Source organism: Rhinopithecus roxellana, chromosome 3 (assembly GCF_007565055.1).
Source record: "Rhinopithecus roxellana isolate Shanxi Qingling chromosome 3, ASM756505v1, whole genome shotgun sequence".
NCBI lineage: Eukaryota > Metazoa > Chordata > Mammalia > Primates > Cercopithecidae > Rhinopithecus > Rhinopithecus roxellana.
In genome coordinates this window covers 141,950,296-141,971,412 of record NC_044551.1, presented here as the reverse complement: position 1 = coordinate 141,971,412, position 21,117 = coordinate 141,950,296, and the positions used below count along the sequence as shown (strand labels likewise).

Genomic DNA, 21,117 nt, shown 5'->3' with positions numbered 1-21,117 from the left:
TTATATATAAAATTATATATAAATTCCTAATTGCTTTATAAAATTTCAGCAGAAGGTACATTTCTTTTAAATTCAGTTTTGAAAATTCAGAATAAGTAGGGATATGATATAATGAAAAGATTTTCTTAATTTCATTAACATTTCATATACTATACTGAATATTTTGCCAACTTAAATTTGTATAACATATATGATAATTGTATTATAAAAATATACTACAATAATTTATCAGAATTTCTGAAAATAAGAAAAAAGTTCATTGCCACTATTAAATATCAGTATATGCACGTCAACTTGATTGGTGATTATGACCAAGTACATTTTAGATTTTAATTATTATCAAAATCCAGCGGTTGTCAGTAATTAAATGTTCACACTTAGATTGAGGTTGAAAATATGAAAAAAATTAGCAGCTGAATTATAACATTTTTGAAAGTTAGGAAGATATTTCTCATTGTTAACCATGTTTTTAATTGTCATAAACATGCTTCTTTTTCTATTCCATGCTCAGATAGTAAGTAGCTCTGACGACTTACAAATTTTCAAATTTTTTTATAAAGAAGATAAAAATATATGGATGAGTAATTATCTTCATCAGACTGTATTAGTAAAGACAATATCAATACAGTATAAATTGCATCTTTGCCATTGACAAAAAATTACTTGGTATGATAAATTTAGATAATAAGATCTTTCTTTAACATGTAATTAAGACTGTTCAGCACTTTATGAAGGTATACTATATCACTTTAGAATCATTAATTAAGAAGCCATTCATTAGTAGAATTGAAGTCTTAAGAGCTGCAGATAATAATCTGGTTTTCATATTCCCAAAAACTTAACATTAAAAGTTCACATATTAAATCTTTGGACCCTTATTTTGCTTTCCATTTTAAACTTCAAGATCTTTACAGACTTCATAAACGTACTAAGAAACTTTCATGATGACACTGTGATTTTAATAATGGCAGGAGCCTAGCTTTTTAATAATATTGTCATCAAAGGGGTCTCAAGCATCTTGTCCTTGGTTTGTAAAATGTTTGGATGGAAAAATGAAGCAGGCAGGGAGATCTTTTATTGCAGGCCATTTATTGTAGGCCAGTAAGTAGACCAGCAGAGCTAGAGAGCCAGAATTGATTAATGAGCTGTAGGACAGACTTAAAAATAACTCTGTGCCATTTAGTCGCATACCTCTTAAGACCTTATGCTGAATTAGATATCTTCACAGAATTTGTAACTATTTTAAAACAGAGAGTACATCTCAAATCACAATATCCTATAATTCTACTTCATTGGTTAATCTATCAACCTCCCTTTAGTAGCTAACATATCAGGAAACTCATTGGCTCTGAACTGTTGTATTATCATATAAGCCAAATACCAATGAGCGATTTTGAAAATATATATGCGCAACTCACTCTGCCATAAGGCTCCCAGTCTTTGCTATGCTCTTTAGTCCTGCATATTAATTCTTTCAAAAAAAACATAATTCAGGCTGGGCACAGTGGCTTATGTCTGTAATCCCAGCACTTTGGCAGACTGAGGCAGGCGGATCACCTGAGATCAGGAGTTTGAGACCAGACTGACCAACATGGTGAAACCCTGTCTCTACTGAAAATACAAAAATTACCTGGGCGTGGCAGCATGTGCCTGTAGTCCCAGCTACCCGGGAGGCTGGGGCAGGAGAATCGCTGGAAGCCAGGAGGCGGAGGTTGCAGTGAGCTGAGATGGCACCACTGCACTCTGGTCTGGGTAACAGAGTGAGACTTAATCTCAAAAAACAAAACAAAACAGAAAAAGCAAAACAAAAAAAACCCCACAATTCAAATAATATATATTGACATGATATATTTATTTAGGGCTATATCTTATACAAAGTATTTTTGCATGAGCTATCTCATTGCCATGATGTCAAATGTACAAATATTGCCAGTCCTAATTCTATATTGTTGCTTTAAACAAACAAACAAACAAACAGAAATATCCCCCCAAAACCCAATTTCCAACATTTGCATACCATACTCTGTCACCTACATATATTCAAAAAAGGCCACCAAAGGAAGCATGACTGTGATGGGGGTTCTTGAGTGAAGTGTGAGTCTGTGAGTTGTCAAGGTACTGCTTTGAGTTTCTGATTCTGCATTTTCCTACTTTTTAAAATTGGGGTTATGATGACACTTAATTTATCAGTTGTGAAGAAGATAATAAAAGCTTTGCTTTTGGAACTATAAATTGCTGAAAAAATAATGAGCTTGGTTCTGTAAGGTCATTTGCATGCTTCTCTTTAGAGGACCTCAATTGAGGTAATCCTGGCTTTTTAGCCCCTTTCTAGTAGGAGCTAAGTATGTCTCACTGTTACATTCTTAGATGCTCACGGTGGCTTGTACACAGGAAAAGCCCAATAAATATGCACTGAACGTTATTATTGGGGGCTTTTTTTCTCCTAAACAGTAAAGTAATAAGCAAATCCAAGCCTTAGATTTATTTCACTCTGCAAAGTTATCATAACAGCAGATTTTCTTCACTAATCATGTGGACCACAATCAAATGGATGTCATCACAATAAAAGGTTCAAAATCCAATTTCCTTTTGCCTGTGCTATCCACTTCCCCAATATTCTATTAAATTCAACAGTTATAAAAACCAGTGAAGGAATTACAATTCAGAATGCAAATGATTATACACCTAAGATTAAGTGACCTGAAATAATTAATAACAGGATACTTCAAAAGAAAGATAATATGAAAATATACATTGCTTTTACTATCAACAAATGAGAGAAGATATATGAAATGATATTTGATGAAGTAATTAATGTCAGATGAGAACGCTGAAGTTTGAAAAGTGTACCTACATGTGCTTTCTCATATAATCTTTGAAATTCTTTGAAATAATACTTCAAGAAAAAAATGTTATCAGGCTTATTTGATGAATTAGAAAAATTGTGAGGAGGGAAGTTGAGACTGCAAAAGATGACTCTGTAATTTAATGTGTAGAGTTCAGTAATTCTTCAAAATTTGACTCAGATCTTTTCCTTCTGCTATATTATGTGAGGCATACATACTTCCACATCCTAGGGGAGGCAACAGGAACATTAACATAGAATGAACATACAAGATATCACTAGTAACATTCAGGATGTAACAGAGCTTTCACACGTTGGGATCCACTATAACAGTACATGACAATGTATGGCACTGATATGGTATGTCTCTGTGTCCCCAGCTAACTTTCATGTTGAATTGTAATCCATAGTCTTGGGGGAGGGACCTGGTGGGAGGTGACTGGATCATGGGGAAGGGCTTCCTCTTTGATGTTCTCATAATGGTGAGTGAGTTCTCATGAAATCTGGTGGTTTAAAAGTGTGTGGCACATCTCTTTTCACACTCTCTCCTGCTGCCATGGGAAGACATGCTTGCTTCCCCTTTGCCCTTCCCCCATGATTGTAAGTTTCCTGAGGCCTTCCAGTCATGCTTCCTATACAGCTTGCAGAATGGTGAGTCAGTTAAACTACTTTCTTCATAAATGACCCAGTCTCAGGCAGTTCTTTATAACAATGTGTGAATGAACCAATACAGGCATTCAGTCACAGAATTAAATACCTAGAGTTTATAGTGGTGTGTGTCTCCTACAAATAAAATACAATAAATACAAATAAAATGCTACCATATTACCTGACATTTGTATTGTTTATTTACCTTTCATATTTATTTTTTTAGAAGTAATTCCCTCCAAAAATATTTATTAAATGTTCACTAAAATTGAAGCTTGCTGCTAGATACTGTGAGGAATATAATCTTTACCTACAAAGGGGTTCTCTATCTTGTGGGAAAACAGATGGGCACTCATAAACATGTGGATGAGTTGTGGACCAGGGAAGTACTGGACGTGGTTTGAGCATAGAAGCAGATTTTCACATCTCAACCTAAAATTAGCCTGATACCATCACTGGCCTATATTCTGCTTATCTAATATGGATAGGCTAATTCCATTCTTATTAATTTATTGACCTCTAAGTATATGCTCATCCATCCATCACTCCATCTGTTCATTTAATTCAGTTTTGAAAATATGTGTTTTTTGAAGCCCTTCTACATATTAGGCACTTTTCTAGGTAGTGGTGACAAAGGGATAAATAAGGCAGAAAAGGTCTCTGCTCTTAAAAGATTCATACTCCAGTGGAGAGACAAATAATAAACAAACACTTAAACAAGAAAATACCATGAAGTGGTATGTGCTATGAAGGAAAAGAGTGAATCAAGTGTGAGTATCAGGTGATCAGAGATGGTCTTTCTGAGAGGCTACACCAAGTCTGATCTCTGAATGGGAAGAAGGAGCTGGCTATGTTTACAGTACTGGTTTCCTGAAGGGGCTTCAGTGTAATGGGGAGACACATAGAAATAAGAACACTTTTATATAATATGGCAGATGTTGTGATGGTGAATGCAGAAGATTCAGTGGGAGAAGTAAAAAGGGAATAATAATCTAGCGTGGGACTCTGGAAATGATTCCTGGAAAAGAATAGGAGCTTACATAGTGGAGAGAGGAGACAGGATAGACACAGGCAGGAAACAGGCTGCTCTGATGAGGGAATTAGAGGCAGTTCAGTATCACGAGATCAAGATGGGTTGGTGGGGGAATGGTTAAGAGATGAAGTGCAGAAGTAGAAAAATACTAGATTATTTTGCGGAAGACTGTGATGATAGAATTTGGTTCTGTTAGTGATGGGGAGTTTTTGAAGGACTCTATTACCACATTTTCATTTAATTTAGATCATTCCCACTGTGCCATAAACAGTAGATTTAAGAGGGGACAAAACTATGTCCAAAGAGTGAGCTACTACAGTTGTCCATGTGAAAAATAATGCAGACCTGAAAGAGGTGTGGAGAAGAGGAAGAGTTTAGAAATATTTAAGAGGTAGGCAGAACTAGCAATGATTAGATGCAAGGTAGAGGAGAGAAATGGAGTGTGAGTTTCAAAGGCTCCAGAGAGCAAACATAGGTGTTTCCTTTCACTGAGATTGGCCATGTTTCACAAATAACACCACTGGACCAAATTCCTCTCTTAAAATTTATCAAAAATCATTCTTGCTGTTGGATTGAACATGGGAGGATTTGCTTGTCTTGCCTTCCTTCTCTTGCTATACTGATTTTGGTGGGCTACTCTCAACATCTCTCATAGCAACCAGGCTGCAGGGACAGGATTGAGATGTGAAAATCTGCTTCTATGCTCAAACCACGTCCAGTACTTCCCTGGTCCACAACTCGTCCATATGTCTATGTGTGCCCATCTGTTTTCCCACAAGATAGAGAACCCGTTTGTAGGTAAAGATTATACTCCTCACAGTATCTAGCAGCAAGCTTCAATTTTAGTGAACATTTAATAAATATTTGTGGACAGAATTACTTCTAAAAAATAAATATGAAAGGTAAATAAACAATACAAATGGCAGGTAATATGGTAGCATTTTATTTGTACACTTCATTTTTAATTAAAAATCATTTACACTTACATGCTCTCAAAGGTACACAGATATAGAGGTCTTCTTTAGAAATTGTTTATATGCTGAGTAAAGTAGAGCACTTGTTTATTACTTTAAAAAAAATGTAACTGGTAGTGGTCTGAGTCTCTTCTCTTTCAAATCGCTGCCACACAGCATTACCAGGTATTTCTGAAATTCCCCATTGTTACCTCTAGAGAGGGCATAGTGGCAATTCTATCAATGCTGAATACAAAAATAGAATATGGTAGTAGAATATGGTAGTCTGCATTTCCTGGCTGGAAGATCTGTGTTCATGCATCCTTGTATTGTGCTTGCTTTTGTCAGGTACAACAATAATCCTAAATTAATGAGTCCATTCAACATTGGCTACCAGAGGATTTCAGGCATCTTTTACATAGCCATTTAAAATAACTACATTGTCTGAATTGTCTGAGTAGACTGGAAATGCCTTCTGACATGACGCCCTGCTGTTCAGACTAATACTGAGCAAGTGAGTCACCTGGCAGGTTTAGCAGGAGCAGTTGGGCTAGCTGGGGCCAAACTTCAAGTGCCTCCCCAGAGCTACTTTTCTGCTTTGGCCAAGTGGGATGTGAATAAAATAGCTTCAAAGTGGAGTCCTTCTCACTCTGCAAACTCATTCTCTGGAGTGTGGCAAAGAATGGCTTCTGCATTTTATTGATCTTGCAGCTGACAAGTAAGCAGTGCCTCAAGATGTCTCACATCTTGTTCCTGAGTGTGCTGATTAAGCCTTTCAAATAAGTGAGATGCACAGCTGAATCCATAACAGGAATGTACTGCTTTCATTTGTTCTATCTCAATATCCAGACATCTTCAGAATGAAAGGATTTCAAATTAAAGCCATGTAAGAAACAAATCTCCTTTAAACATCTCCAGTCCTCCCTTTCTCCAAGCATCTCATCTTATACGAGTGAGTCCTCTGCTGTGCTTAGTATAGTGTGATAATTGTGCTGAATGCAAGCACTGGTGAATGGATTAGTGATGACCTCCAGTACTGCAGAAATTAATGCTGATTCAAATATAAGCTTTCCTCTGTGCCACTTGGACCACAGCCTTTCTTTTATTCCTAGCATTTGTTTTATTTTAGAGTTGTCTTGAGACCAGGCTTTAATTGGTGAGGGAGGGATCAAGGTCACTCTTTCTCATGCTGTGAACTGAGGGTTAATTGGAACCCTAAAGTTTTTTTTGTTTGTTTGTTTTTGTTTTTTAATGAGTCTTGTCAGCTAAGCCCCCCATGCATTTGATTTGATTTCTCTCAAGGCTATCATTTTTTTCTGGTGTGTTAGGAAGTTGTATCAGAAGAAAGAGGACAATGGATGGAGTGAAGATGGAAAGCTTAAGAAAGGGTGATTCAGGAACAGGGCCTGAATATTCCAGTTCAGGTGTAGGAGATGCAGAAATGGCCAAAAAGTTTCCCGGATACAGAGTGAGAATGTGAAGGTGAACATGCACCACACAGCCTTAGCTTCACTTACTCATTCCCAGATTCCTGCAGAGCACCCCCTGGGTGTCAGCCTCTGGTCATGACACTGAGAATAATCATCGTCAAAGGAAAGAAAATGAAAATTCCACTTGGTGATGATAGTCTCCCTCCACACTGAGCGATTGCGTTTTTGTATCAGGGTATAAACATTACATACAGTCACAGTAACCTTCCTTAGGAAAACCAGTAATTAAGAAATACTCAATATTGTTTTCAAAAATTAGTTAAACTTACTTGGATTCCATATAAAATGCATGTGTACTTTAAAGAAAAGGCTGTTTCTTCCTATCAGATGGGCAGCATAGCTTAGATAAATGCTAATTTTCCTCACAATTGTGAATACTGTGATTCTGTGATATTTTGCTGGGAAAACATTCTCTCAATTTTATTAGGACCTGTATTCTATTATTTTCCATATTGAAAGCTCAGAAGGTGTCCAGGTTAAATGAAGAGGAACAGCAATTTGTGCTTTTTTTTTTTTTTTCCTCTGAGGTAATACCCTTCTTACAGGTAGAGACGATGCCTTTTGCATTATTTAGGTTTTCAAAGCACTTAGCACAGTGCTTACAAATGGGCAGTTCTCAATATTATGGGTTAAAGTAAACTAAAACAAATTATTGCTTTTTGAAATTACTTTTCTTTCTTTTTTGAAGGTGGATTAGTCCTCTGAATGTGGATATTATCACTATAAGGATTCAACATACTGGGAGGGTATTAAAATCAGAAATGCTTTCTTCACTGCCAGGCTTAAAAATATATAAGCATCAGCTCTTGGAGGTAGGGAAAATACTATGTTTGGAATGAAAACCACATTTATAAAGTCACAAATGCAATTACCAGCCATCTAGCTATTTCCTTCAAAATGTGGCTATATTTTCTTCACACTGTGTGTTATCTCAAGCCAATTATGATATATTATCAGTTTAAATTAATTGTTTTCAATTCAGGAAAAATGAAGCCCATGAATAAACTAAACTATAATAAAAATTTTTCTATTAATATTTCTCAAACTGATTTGTGAGCATATTGATGCAGAATAATGGTTATTATTTAAATAGTAGAGCCTATGAACTCTTGCATTCAAAGGCCAAAATTCTTATTGAGATAATTCACAAAAGTTGACAAAATCTAAGATGATTATCCTCTTATCACAGTAAACAGTTCTGCTGTAGGACAACAGAAAAGTTCACGGTAGTTTGCTTAAGATGCATTCTTTTAAAACGGAAGAGTATTTGGATTTTTCAAGTGGTAAAAACTATGTGGATTGATGAGACATTTGTCTGTAAACTTGAAAGCCTGAAATTCAAAAACCTATAGCTGTACACCTGTTCTTGCTTTCTGACAAAACATATATCTACATAGGAAAGAGCTAAGAAGGGTATAATGTTAAGATTAAAATGCTGAAAGAGGGACTGAGTTGCTTGAAGGAACATGAGTCAAATACAAAATGTAAATATTCAAACAGTGTTGTGTAGAAGACAGATTCCCATGCTTTTAAGTTATTTATATGTGTTAAGATTTTTTGGCAAATGCACATCAAGCTAAGTGCCCTAAGGCCTTTGATGTTTGGTTATAAAACAATATTACTGCCATGTCAGGCACTGATTTTTATTTGAGAGATAAATCATAGTTCCAAACCCAGTTACCAGCTATATCTAGTTATTTCGTTTTCTGTAAAATGTAGTTATCTTTTCTTCACACTGGATGTTAATTTAGGTCAAGTATGAAATCTTAGTGTTCCAGAGGTCAAAAAAAAAAAAAAAATCTAAGAGATGAAACAGGAGGCCATTGCAGGTGCCAAAGAAAGACATACTGAGCTTTCTCTAATACCAGTACACTTTGAAAAGTTGTGGAAGAAATTACAGAGAGCAAAATGGAGCCTAGGAAAGTATAGTAGATGATTTGTTCATTTGAATTCTACAGACATCTATATTATGCATTTACTTTTAAAAATGTAAGAACATATTTTTCATTTAGAAGATAATAGGTCATACCTGCATAACTACAGAAGTAATAGGATTGGGTCAGGGACCTAAACATTCCTGCAATTAATTTCCAAGCCTGCTCTCAAAGTCACAACCTCAGCTGTGCTGTGTTTCGTCTTTCCAAATTAAAAAAATAAATTGCCAGCATTTCCAGTATAAAATTGAAATAGAGGAAGAATTCTTGATAATATGCGTTTACTAATTGAACCTTCCTACAAATAAAATTGACACAAGTGTTTTAAATATTGTATTTACAGTGGCTTTGGTAATCCTGAAAGGAATAATTCAACATAGAACTTTAAACATAACAAATGTAAAGCTACTAAAACAAAGGATGCTTTACCAGTCTTAGAATATCTAGAAGGATTTAATCGAGTAACAATTTTATTATAAACCTGTTGAAGCTAAGCCAGCTTTTCATACATTATCTCTTATTCAATAGAGATTCATACTGGATGTGTTTTATCATGTAATGAATATGGATCAGCCTATTGAAATAGGAAAGTTGACTTCTGTTTCTTTTCAAATTTATTGTATGTAACAACAAAGTATATGCTGACATTATGTAGTATCCGGGTTAAATGCTTATTTTTGTTGAACAATATTTGTAGTAAAAACAATATACAGAATTTGCTAATACTACCCAATAATGCATACATACATACATTTTAGACAAGTAAAACTATTTAAAAATATTAAATCTAGATTTAAATCTTTAGCTGCTGAAATGGGTATGGAATATTAGCAGTGTTCAACAAAATATCAATAATGGGATAAATTAGTATTTTCTAAAATGTTGCAGTAGAATACGTTATTGCTATAGAGTTTGGCCTAGTGATTAAGTAAATAAATATACTTCTTATAAACATATTAAAAAGTATGACAAATACAAAGTTTTAAATAATCCTTTGCTTGTCCATTATGAAGCAGTAAATTTTGAAAAAAAAAAAGCCAAAAATAGAATTACCTGCTTCCCTTAAGCTTTTAAAGAAAAGAGGATTATATATGTATATATATATATTCCATTTTGGCCTTTATAAAAAAGACTAATTTCTCTAGAAATTTTCATTCTACAAATGTTGGCTAGGTCACCACTCTAGTATGTTAATTAATGGGATGAACCAGGAACTAGGTAGAGACTATAAAGTCACAAACATAAAATGATGCATATTCATTATCACAAAATGAAAATAACAGAATTAATTTCATATCTAAAAAATTCTGTACAAATGAGAACAGTGACTGGATTTTCTTAGAAATCATTCTTTTTAGTCCAGTGCTTCAAAAACCAGTAAATGGATATTTTTAACTTAATAGTCTTATGGATACAGCAGGATATAGTTATTCTTTTAATATAAAAGGAAGATCAATTGCATAAAAATACACAAAGCAAACCAGAAATGTAAATTTTACCTTACATTAGTAAGAAAGTATCTCATTAGTTTAACATATTTCTTTAATTACTAAAATCCTCTTAAACTACAAAGCAAAAAAAAAAGGAAAAATTGTGTGAGTGAGCTAAAAATTGCTAAGGCAAGGGGTTATGATAATATATCCTTAGTGCTTTCATATTTTGAAAAGTTATCAGCTCAGCTAACTAAAGCTTCATAGATAAAAAGATAAAAAGAAAACAGAATCACTCAGTTTATATTTATAGATTAATTAGATTAATTTATAGGTGTACAACTTCATCAGATCATACAATTTACAAATGCAGGTACTTTAATTGGGAAATAACAATGGTAACAAGTATAGTGCAGTGGTAATTTATAATATACACAAAGCACCTTACTGAGTCTTCACAAACTTTCTATTATATCAGTTTATTAAAACTGTCCCTCATTGCAATTTTGGTTAAGGACATGAAGGCAAATACAGGTACAAAAATCTCTATTCTGAACAGAACCCTAAAGAAAAAGTGTGTCCTACTTCATGGAAGCATTTGAGTTGTGACGCCAGAAAGTTTTGAGTTGGAATTTCTACCCTACCACTTAACAGCTATGTGGCTTTGGGGAAATTGTTTAATCTTTCAGCAGCTCCAGGTTAATCCAGTGGTGTACACATTTTGATGCACATTAGGATTACATAGGAAGCTTTTAAAAATGCCAATGCCAGGTCACATCTCATACAGTACCAATTAAATTAGAATGCCTTGGGGTACGAGCCAGACATACATATTTTTAAAGTTCACAGTGATACCAATATACAGCAAAGTATGGGAACTGTGCTGGTTAACCATGTGTATTCCAGGGAGAGTAACACCCATCTTAGGGGTTTGTTTCATAAGTTTGAAATAATACATGGTTAGCACATAGTAAACTATATGGCAACAAATATGCCTTCAGTAAATGGTAGCTTTTACATTGTTGTTGTTTTACTGTAATAAAACAAAAATAAGAGATTAAAAAGTCATAGTTGGAGGAGACTGACCTCTTTTACTACCTGGAGACACATGTTTTAAACATATGCTACCAGTTCAGCCATGTTTTACATGCATTCGGTTTTTTTTTGCAGAAATAAAAATGGAGTAGAACATCTACTCCCATTTTCCATGCAAAATTTTATTCAATAATTGAATACAAACATAAGCACAATTATTAATCATGCGCTGTTACTGAAAATGATTCAAACTATCATGCCACTTGGCATCTCCTTAATACCATATTTATCATCAGATATTTCTGTCACCAAAGCATTCAAATTGTCAGATAAAAATCTTTTCCTGGGGGAAATATAAACTATGGCTTCTTGTAATGAATGGAAATGAAATGATTCCCCACAGTATATTGCCAGACTCACTGGAAATAAAAATAACTAATTAAATCATCTTAGTTTAAAATAGGTCTGGCTCTGTCAAGCACTTTCTTCATTGTGGTGCAAAATGAGGATGTCCTATGGAAAATTTTCATATTAACACTTTGATAAATCAGATTACAACTCTGAAAAGCACATTTATAATCGAGTTTTTTCCCCCAATTTAATATCTGAGTAATCTTACCTTTAGGATAAACGGAGATAAAGTTTTACCTGCTGGCAGTTTTGTTGGAGCAATCAAAGAAATCTGATTTCCTGAAGTCCACAAGTGAGAGTAAAGTAACAAACCATTTCCCCCAAAATTGAATAAGACCTGATTTCTGTATCTTTGGCATATCCTTTTTTTGTTTGTTTGTTTCATCATGACTTATATTTCCAATCAATTTGAGAAGAATGTTAATATTAATTGTTTCCAATTTCTAAGGACATAAAGAGGATGTCTTGGGAAAAAAATTCACAAAATGCCCCGTGGTACCCAGCCAACTCTTTTCATAATCTGTTTTTGAGATTAAAAAAAAAAAAAAAAAAAAAAAAGACTATGCATAACTATTGGTTTCTTATGAAGTAACATACTTTTTTCAGAAAAAAAAGTGTGGTAAATTCAGGGATTGCACAACCTTGCACAAGAGTTGTCAAAAGCACATGATAAATTTCAGGTGGTCCAATAAAATATTCTGGCTTTTTTTGTTTTATTTATAGGAGTGTGGCTTATATTTTGATACAGAAGTCAAGTGGGTGGCAATATCCACTTAAAATCTAAAGAACTGAGTGATTATTCTTACTATATTTGCATCTTCCTTCTCCAGTCATCAACCTCAGCATTGCCTAGCACTTGGCTGACTAGTGGTTGAAGAGGAGATAGATGGAAGGAAGCTTGATAAAATACTACTTTAAATATTTTATCATTTTTATAAAGATTGTTAATGTAACACCTGGAGTTTAGGACTCTGTTTCCTTACTCCTTCAGACGACACAGACGCCATGGCACGAAAATCATCTAAAAAGAGCAATTTTTCCATTGTCATTATTAATTACTTGTCCATGACTAAAAATTCCATTTTATAAATAAAATTAGAGACTCCTAACCTTTCTTTCTATTAGTTTTGTTCTTAGGTATATCCAAATGTCATCCTGACTGGAAGACAGCATTTTGAAAGTGTACCAGTAGCATTAGAAAACAAAGATAGTTTAATCACATGAAACCAAAGGAAAATGTCCTTATATAGGTCTCTTTTTCATAAAGACATGGGTCGAGTATGATCTTTTTAAGGTTTGACTGCACACTGTGAAGCCTGTTAGGGGTTAGAAATATTAAGCACTAAGTTAAAAAATAAGAAAAGGAATAACGATAATACTAAATACCTGTATTCCTAAAAGATCTGTAATTTCAGCAGAAAGATTGCCACTGAGTCCTCATTCATATATAGCAATGGGTAACAGTGACAGTAGGGAGGGGACTACTACAAAATGAAAAGTAAATCAGGCTCTTTTAATGATTTAGAATTATATTGTGCTATTGTCTATAGTATACAGTATATGTTATCTGTACAATTAGTTCATTAAGGAGGTGGATCTTCTCTAGTGATTATACTCTGGTGTACATACGCTGAGCAATCCTTGCGAATCTGGGTCTAACCCCTCCAACTTCGTTTCATTACTATCTACATAGTTGCTGAAAGTGAGAAATCAAAATACTGATAACTAATTCAGAAGTTTCTATCTGGAAAAGATTTTAAAACAACAAAAATTAATATTTTAAGTGCAGTTGTGAATAAGTAGTATTAGTTATATCAGCTATTAAATTATGTGATAATTTGACTGCTTAACTCATTCTCCTATTTGTCCTCTTTTTTCTCATCTAGCCAATTCTGTTGTAGCCCAGAATCTCACTGCCTGTACTACTGCCTCCTTCTTCTTAATGGAGTCCCCTTTATTGATCCTATACACTGCACTCAGAATAAATTTTCCAATTATCTGACCAGTTCACTATCTTAGAAGACACACACACACACACACACACACACACACATACACACACACACACACACACATATATATATTCAATAGGTTCCCATTGGTCAGAAAAAAAGGGTCATCTTCTTGGCTGCTTGAAATTTACCTTCCAGCAATATCAAACTGCAAACCTTAGACTGAATTTTACTTAGATGACAGTGTAGGAAATATTTTTGCAGCTCATGCCTCTGTCCTTATCTTCCCTGTACCAGCGTTCCCCCAAACTGAGTTAATTGTGCCAATCCTGGGGTACAAAAAGACTCTAAGCATATGTGTATCATAGCATTTGGCATTTAAGTATACATTTAATTGGCATTTATGTATTTATAAATTTGTCTTCCACATTAGATTATAAATTCTTCCATACAACGGTTATATCTGGGTCCTGTCTGATAAACGAGCCCATCCCTTGCATCTTCTAAAGTGCCTGGAAGTAACAGCTGCTCAAAAACATCATTGATCAATTTAATTGAGGTGAACACAGCAGACAATATCTCCCTCTAGGGTGGTTCCCTACCTTGCAATGCAAATTCTTGTAGCATTTTACCCATTCTCACCTCAAGTGCACTTCCCTCTGGTATATCTCCTCGTCCAATATCTTTCTCTTCTGAAACTAAGATAAGTAATATCCAAACGTGCTGATTCCCTTATTTAGGTGAACCATCCATACCTCTTTCCTGCTCCCCTTCCAAAGGTATGGATTTATCTTTTCTCTCACAGGCCTTCCTAAAATATACAAATGAAGCCTGCACATACTTACTGCAGAGAAAAATATGTCAGGCATTTTGGCCTTAAAACAACCCCATGAAGAGTATCTTTATTTCCAATTGTAATTGAGGCAATTGAGATTCAGAGAGGTTAAGTAACTCCCCTAAAGTCTTAGAGCCAGGATTTGAACCCAGGTACATCTATTACCAACCGGTCATGATAAACATTGTAACATGATGCGGTGGGGGTGTTCTGTTTGCTGCATATGCCTTAAGGAGTGCGGAGAAACTATAAAAAATGGTGAGCAGGGCACTTAGATGTCATGTTTATAAAGATGTAGAACAGTGATCTAACTCACTTTGTGTTCTCTATCACTGTTGTTCTGCTGTGGCTTTCGGACTAAAGGTTCAACATGGACTGTTATTCATTCAACATTTAACTGATATTTATTGAGCCTCTTCTTTGTGCAAAGCAGAGGTATAACATTTAATACTTTAGTTTTCTAAGACTGAAAGTGATTTTACAGCTGAAGCAGTTTATTAAAAACTAAAGTCAGAATAATTTTATAATGAGACATCCGTAGACAAGGAACACGGTGAACTGCCTACCTCAAGAACTTCTATGGCCTTATTTTTCCTTTCTCTCACTGTGTATTTTCTCTCTACAATATTCACTATGTTCACATTTCCTCTTTTAAGAAAGCCTATTATGGTATAGTGCATTCCTCTCTGTTTAAGAAAATGCCTCAGGATAAATTGTGGAGGCAATCATTTTCAATGCTAACATCTTCAAACATGAAACTAGCATCTGGGCAATTATGACATTTGTCTGATTTAGCATTAAAAGGTAAAAGTTTATGTATAAATTTCAAAATTTTTATCATTACTTTATCAAGAACTTTGTGTCCCAACCACAGATTGTTTTTGTTGTTGCGGTTAAATTTGTTTCTAATAGTCCTGTGTTTTATGTATGTACACAACAATCCTTAGAATGAATAAGCAAAATACCAATTAAACATTCATATATGCATAAACTTGGATTTTCACTGTATATTTCTCTTTTCTATCATATTCATTTTAATGTAGAGCCAACGTTCATTATCTCTGCCAACAGATTAGAAAGTAAATTGAGTAAATTAAATCAATTGATTATGTTTACTCCACACATTTTGCAATCATTTGAAAAGTTAGTTTTAACTCCCACTTCTCAAAAGCATGACTAATTAATTACATGAATTATTAACTGAAATATGGTTTTTATAGGTTTTTACTTCTCTCTTGTACTTTATTGTTAAGGTAGAATGCTAAAAAAAAAAAAAAAAAAAAAAAATTCAGCAAGTAATAAAAGCAGCCTTGTAGACAATTTACTTGTCTATCCAGCTCCTGAAATTTCAAAAACTGTATGTACTGTCATATTCTTGGAAGTAGTGGAGGTGTGACTAGAGTGAAAAACAATAGTTCATTTTTACTTACATGTTGTTAAAAAGTATAAGACCAGTACTATGCAATTTTCTGCTATTTTTTCTTTTATAAAATTCAGTTTAAACTTGGATTAAATGTATCCAGTTGCCTGTTCATTATGTTTAAACAAGTGATCATCTGCTTCCCAATTTTACACCAACCAAAATAGATAACTTAGGTAACTTTCTCCCTAGCGAATTCTTACTAAACTCAGAGAAATCTTAGACACTCAACTGCCTGAAATTATCAAACGCCCAACTTATCCAGGTATGCATAAAATACTCATGCAGGTATTTTAGGTGTTACTGAGGAGAAAAGTAAGTACACTGAAGAAATAATGTCTGTTTCATTGACAAACTTTAGATCTGAAAAGGGATTTGGCCAACCAGACACAAGGGAAGACACACTGTAGAAAGAACCAAGTAACAATATGTAAACATTATATGCATAGCCTCTGATGGTATGTTACGTGTGTCGATTAAATGAACTCGATTTTAGAATGAAATAAAACTAAATAATTTTGTGGTTCCCAAGTATTCCTGTTCAGATATGGAATACTTTTATAATCAGAAAACATATGTTTAAGAAAATATTAATAGACCATTCAAAACAAGTGAAACGTCAACAGTTTTCCAAGTGAAAACTCTATCAGAGATGTTATTGCCCCCTGCTAAGTGGCACAGAGATGTCCACTAGAAATCACTTGGTAGATAATTGTGCATCGGAAAAAATACTTTATTCTTATCATATTGGTTTATCAACTTCATTGGACAGAATTTTATGTATTACTTTGCAATATTGTTAGGTTAATAATACTGCTACCCAAGGAACATAAAAAAAATAGTTTTACTTTTTGTGATTAGACCAAATACCAGAAGGACACAGTTAATAGCTTTGTGGGAACTTTTGTAGTGTTTTGCATAATGAATGAATTCACCAAAGCTCCTATGATAAAATCTTCCTGACTACTCAAAAGGTTAAATGTGTATAAATAGATGATATTTTCCTATACTATGAAGAACATTTGAATACTACTAAATGAATTGTTTTCCTTCTCAGGAACACTTATAAACTGACTGCTTTTTTGGTGTTAACCTTTTCATGCACAATCCTTTGAACTACTTATTATTAATTAAGATGAGGAATATTATTAAATTTAAATTCATCACTCATGCAGACAAGGAAGCAGAGTAAAAATAGAGAGAAGCAAAAATTCTAAAAAAATTCTAAAAAGCAAATAGGAATTCCTACAAATAGGAATAATGAGAATGAGAAAGCGAGGCAGAAACCCAAGTAGTATGCAAGCCTTCATCATAATGTGGTTAATATACAAACTTAAAAATAGTCCTCATGTTAGAGGTAAACTGAGTGGGTCTGTTTTCTTGGAATCAAAAATACTAGACAAATGTATGTCAGAGCAATATTTCAAGTGACTCAATATCAGGGATCATGTGTCAGTTATTTTGATGTTTGTTTCATCACTTGCATGATGTTATTGCCACAGCCATTTTGCAAATTATCTAAGTTTTTAGATAAGTCATTTCCATTTTTTTAAAATTCCAGTTTGACAGCCAGAAGTCTGTGAAAGCTTAACTTCCTTAAAGAAAGAAGGTCAAGTAGATGATAGTGTCATATATGTCCGTGAAACATACACTTCCTTAAATAACTCTAGGTGTGAGTGCACTCTGATACAAGAAAGGAACTAAATTAAAAAACATAATTAAGTATGTGTTTAGTGACAGTACCTTGATGCTTTGAAACTGATGTTCACATTAACTAGAAATTTCACTAAGTTAACAGGCAGACATTCTCCCTCCGCCTGCCCCAAGTACTGAGTGATCCCCATTACTTTATACATAATCCTATGATTCTGAACAACTGGCGTGTTTTGGTGAACTCTTATACCAGCTGCATTATTCTAAAGTGATGGTGTATAAGGTATTGGAAAACCAAATAACTAAATTGATTATGAAATTTTACATGGATACTAATCAGTTTTAAGGAGACTGAAAAGGTTCAGTTGAACATGCTCAATTTCAGATAGCAGCCCCTGAGCAGCAGGTGATGGGAAAGAGGATGTGGGGGTGAAGAGGTGGTGGTTGCTCTTTAGTTTACCTCTTTTCCTTTGTCTTTTAAATGTGGGTTAGTGTCCACAGGGTAGGTAATTTAGAATACATCATCTCTCTACAGGTTACTAAGTATCTAAATCTGCACAGTTAAGGAGAAGCAGGAATGAATTCAATAAAAGTTCAACCCTGCTAGTAAGCCCTCTGTGAATACAATGACAAAAACATTGCTTACAATTTCATCATCTGCTGTTTGACTTACATGTTTTTATCATGGAGCTAGAGAACAAAATTCAGCAGAAAGGCCAGGACTGGACATTCAATGAAAATGACTCACTGACAGCTTTTATCTCCAAAAGCTTCACCCACATTATTTTGGGAGAAAATGTCTTTTGAAACAGATAAACCATTAACTCAGGTTTCTAAACCTTTTTTATAGTATGGACCTTTTTGTCAGTCTGGTGAAGCCTAAAGACCCTTCCTAAAATAATGCCTTCAAACACATAAAATGAAATACAAAGGAATTGAAGGCAATCATCAAAATATTTAAAAATATGTGACTTATCAGTGTATATGCTGATCTATTAATACATTAAATAAGTAGTAGCAGATCTATAGTTTTTATATTAGAGAAAAAGGTCAGTGATATTTTACATTTGTGACATGTATTATGTGAAATGAAAATATCTGTGATTTCTATTAGTGACAAAATCATAGGTACTGCTAACACTATGATTGGTTGTTGCCTATATTTGTAATTGACGAAAATTTTAAATTTCAGTCATCCATTAATACAAATAAACAGATGATTTTTGTTTTCTCATCAAAGGACACTTCTGTCTACCTATCCTTTGTGGTCCTTACCTAGGGTTAAAAACCTTGCATTAAGCACTTACAGAGTGGGACTGAGAATGCCCTTATATTAATCCTTGTAGGAAAGTGCTAATGTTCTGAAAACTATTAACAGTGGTAGAATCCAGAAATAATTCTATTGGAAAAGGAAATAGCATTATTAAGTTACTGCTAAATGAGTATGAGGCGACATTTATATACCAAATTGTCATTTCAGGGATGTTTACAAACTTTTGTGTCTGCCGAAGTGTACCAGAGAAAATATAAAGCAGATTTTCTTTTCACCAAATCACCACAAATATCTCTGGATTTTTCAGAGCTAAGAGCTGTGGTTTCAATTTTTCAGTGTTTCGTAGTTAGATAATAGTGCTGAGTATTTATAGGCTTCCTTATATAACTATAGTTCTATCCATTTTTCTTGTCAGAATAGTTTATTTTCTGTCCCTGCTCCTGTTTTCCTTGAATTTTAGTATTGGATTTACTGACTTTGCTCTGGCTCTCCTTCTTTTTATAGAACCATTTTCCTCAAGTTCAATTTATTTATTTATTTATTTATTTATTTTTTTTTTTGAGACGGAGTCTTGCTCTGTCGCCCGGGCTGGAGTGCAGTGGCCGGATCTCAGCTCACTGCAAGCTCCGCCTCCCGGGTTCATGCCATTCTCCTGCCTCAGCCTCCGGAGTAGCTGGGACTACAGGCGCCCGCCACCTCGCCCGGCTAGTTTTTTTTGTATTTTCAGTAGAGACGGGGTTTCACTGTGTTAGCCAGGATGGTCTCGATCTCCTGACCTCGTGATCTGCCCGTCTCGGCCTCCCAAAGTGCTGGGATTACAGGCTTGAGCCACCGCGCCCGGCCAAGTTCAATTTATTTTTAAGTTGGATACTTTATGTTTCCATTCCCTTTGGAGCTCTAAAAAGAATGTGTGTTATTGACCAGATAAAGCTATTAAGGTAACTATTATGAAATTTATTTTTAGGTCTTTAGTCACCTTAATGGTTCTTTGGGGTTTAAGATATGCTCAAAGTAGAGTGCACCATAACCTGAGAGGAGCAGCCTGTGGCTATTATTTTCTACTCAGCACCTGCTCATTCTGGAACACTTGCAATCTGGCATTCTTCTGTACACCCACACAATTATGTAAGGGCCATTAATGGTTTTAGCCTCCACATTAAAAGTATCTTTTCTTACGCTTGTATTTTCTTGACCAGTTCCTATTCTGGAAACACTCTTTTCCTTTCTTTAAGTCTGTATTCCTCTTCTGTTTCTTGGATTATCTTTTTATTTATTTATTTATTTTTTGTTCCTTTGCAAATAGAACTTCTTTTACCTGATTTAAATTTTATTCTTAGCCATTTACACTTTTTACTTTCTTACTTTCTCTCTTTGCAATGCTATCTAATCTTATCACTTCATCATTCTCATCCAACCCATAAATCTGAATCTTTGTTACCAATGCTTCCCTTAACTATGATCTGCATTTTTAATAACTAGCTGTACTATCTTATCAGGATGTCCTAATTGCACCTAAAATTCCCTATGCCTAAACAGTGCAAAAGGTTGCTGTGCCCTCATTCTTCAGTTGAAGAATATCGCTTTGAAGATGGGAACTCAAAACATGTATTTGGCTTTATGTCTTACATGCTGCTGGAAACCATCACTTCCAAGTGTGCTGATTCAGTTGAAAACTGCGGCTAGGGCCACACTAGCTGTTGCTTTCACTGCCAGACTCACTCCATAGTTGCCAGTCAAGTTTTATTGCAACCATTTGAAACCCTTGAGAGCTCAGGAAATCACGCCATCATTTGAAAAATTGTGCACATTTGGTGAAAGATCAGGAACTATCTTTATTCTTTCTTCTCTTCTGAGAAAGTTTATCTCTGCTGTTTAGCAGTGTGATAAAAGTAGAAATCCTGGTGGTTTGTGCTATAATTTCCCCACTGTGAAATAACCAATTGAACCTCACTCTGACAGTCAGGCTCCAAATTTCACCTAAGTACCCAAGAATGCCACATTAACATGTAGAAGATATTGTCTGGCCCACAAATTACATTTTAGCAATGTTCCAACTTTCTAGTCCCAGGATGACTTCTTTCCTTGTAGTTTCCTAACAGAGAGGTTTTTTGTTTTGTATATATTTTATTTGGGTTCTCCCTCTGCTCTTTTTGTAAGGGTGAGGGTTGGAGTGATAGCTGAAAAGAGTGATATTTTCAGTTTGAG

The 21,117-nt window shown here is 34.6% G+C and overlaps 1 protein-coding gene across 1 annotated transcript in view; it reads right to left on the bottom strand.

The window, feature by feature from the left end:
- EDIL3 (EGF like repeats and discoidin domains 3) overlaps positions 1-21,117 on the bottom strand; it is a 453,978-nt gene that overhangs the window by 162,785 nt on the left and 270,076 nt on the right. The window lies entirely within an intron of this gene.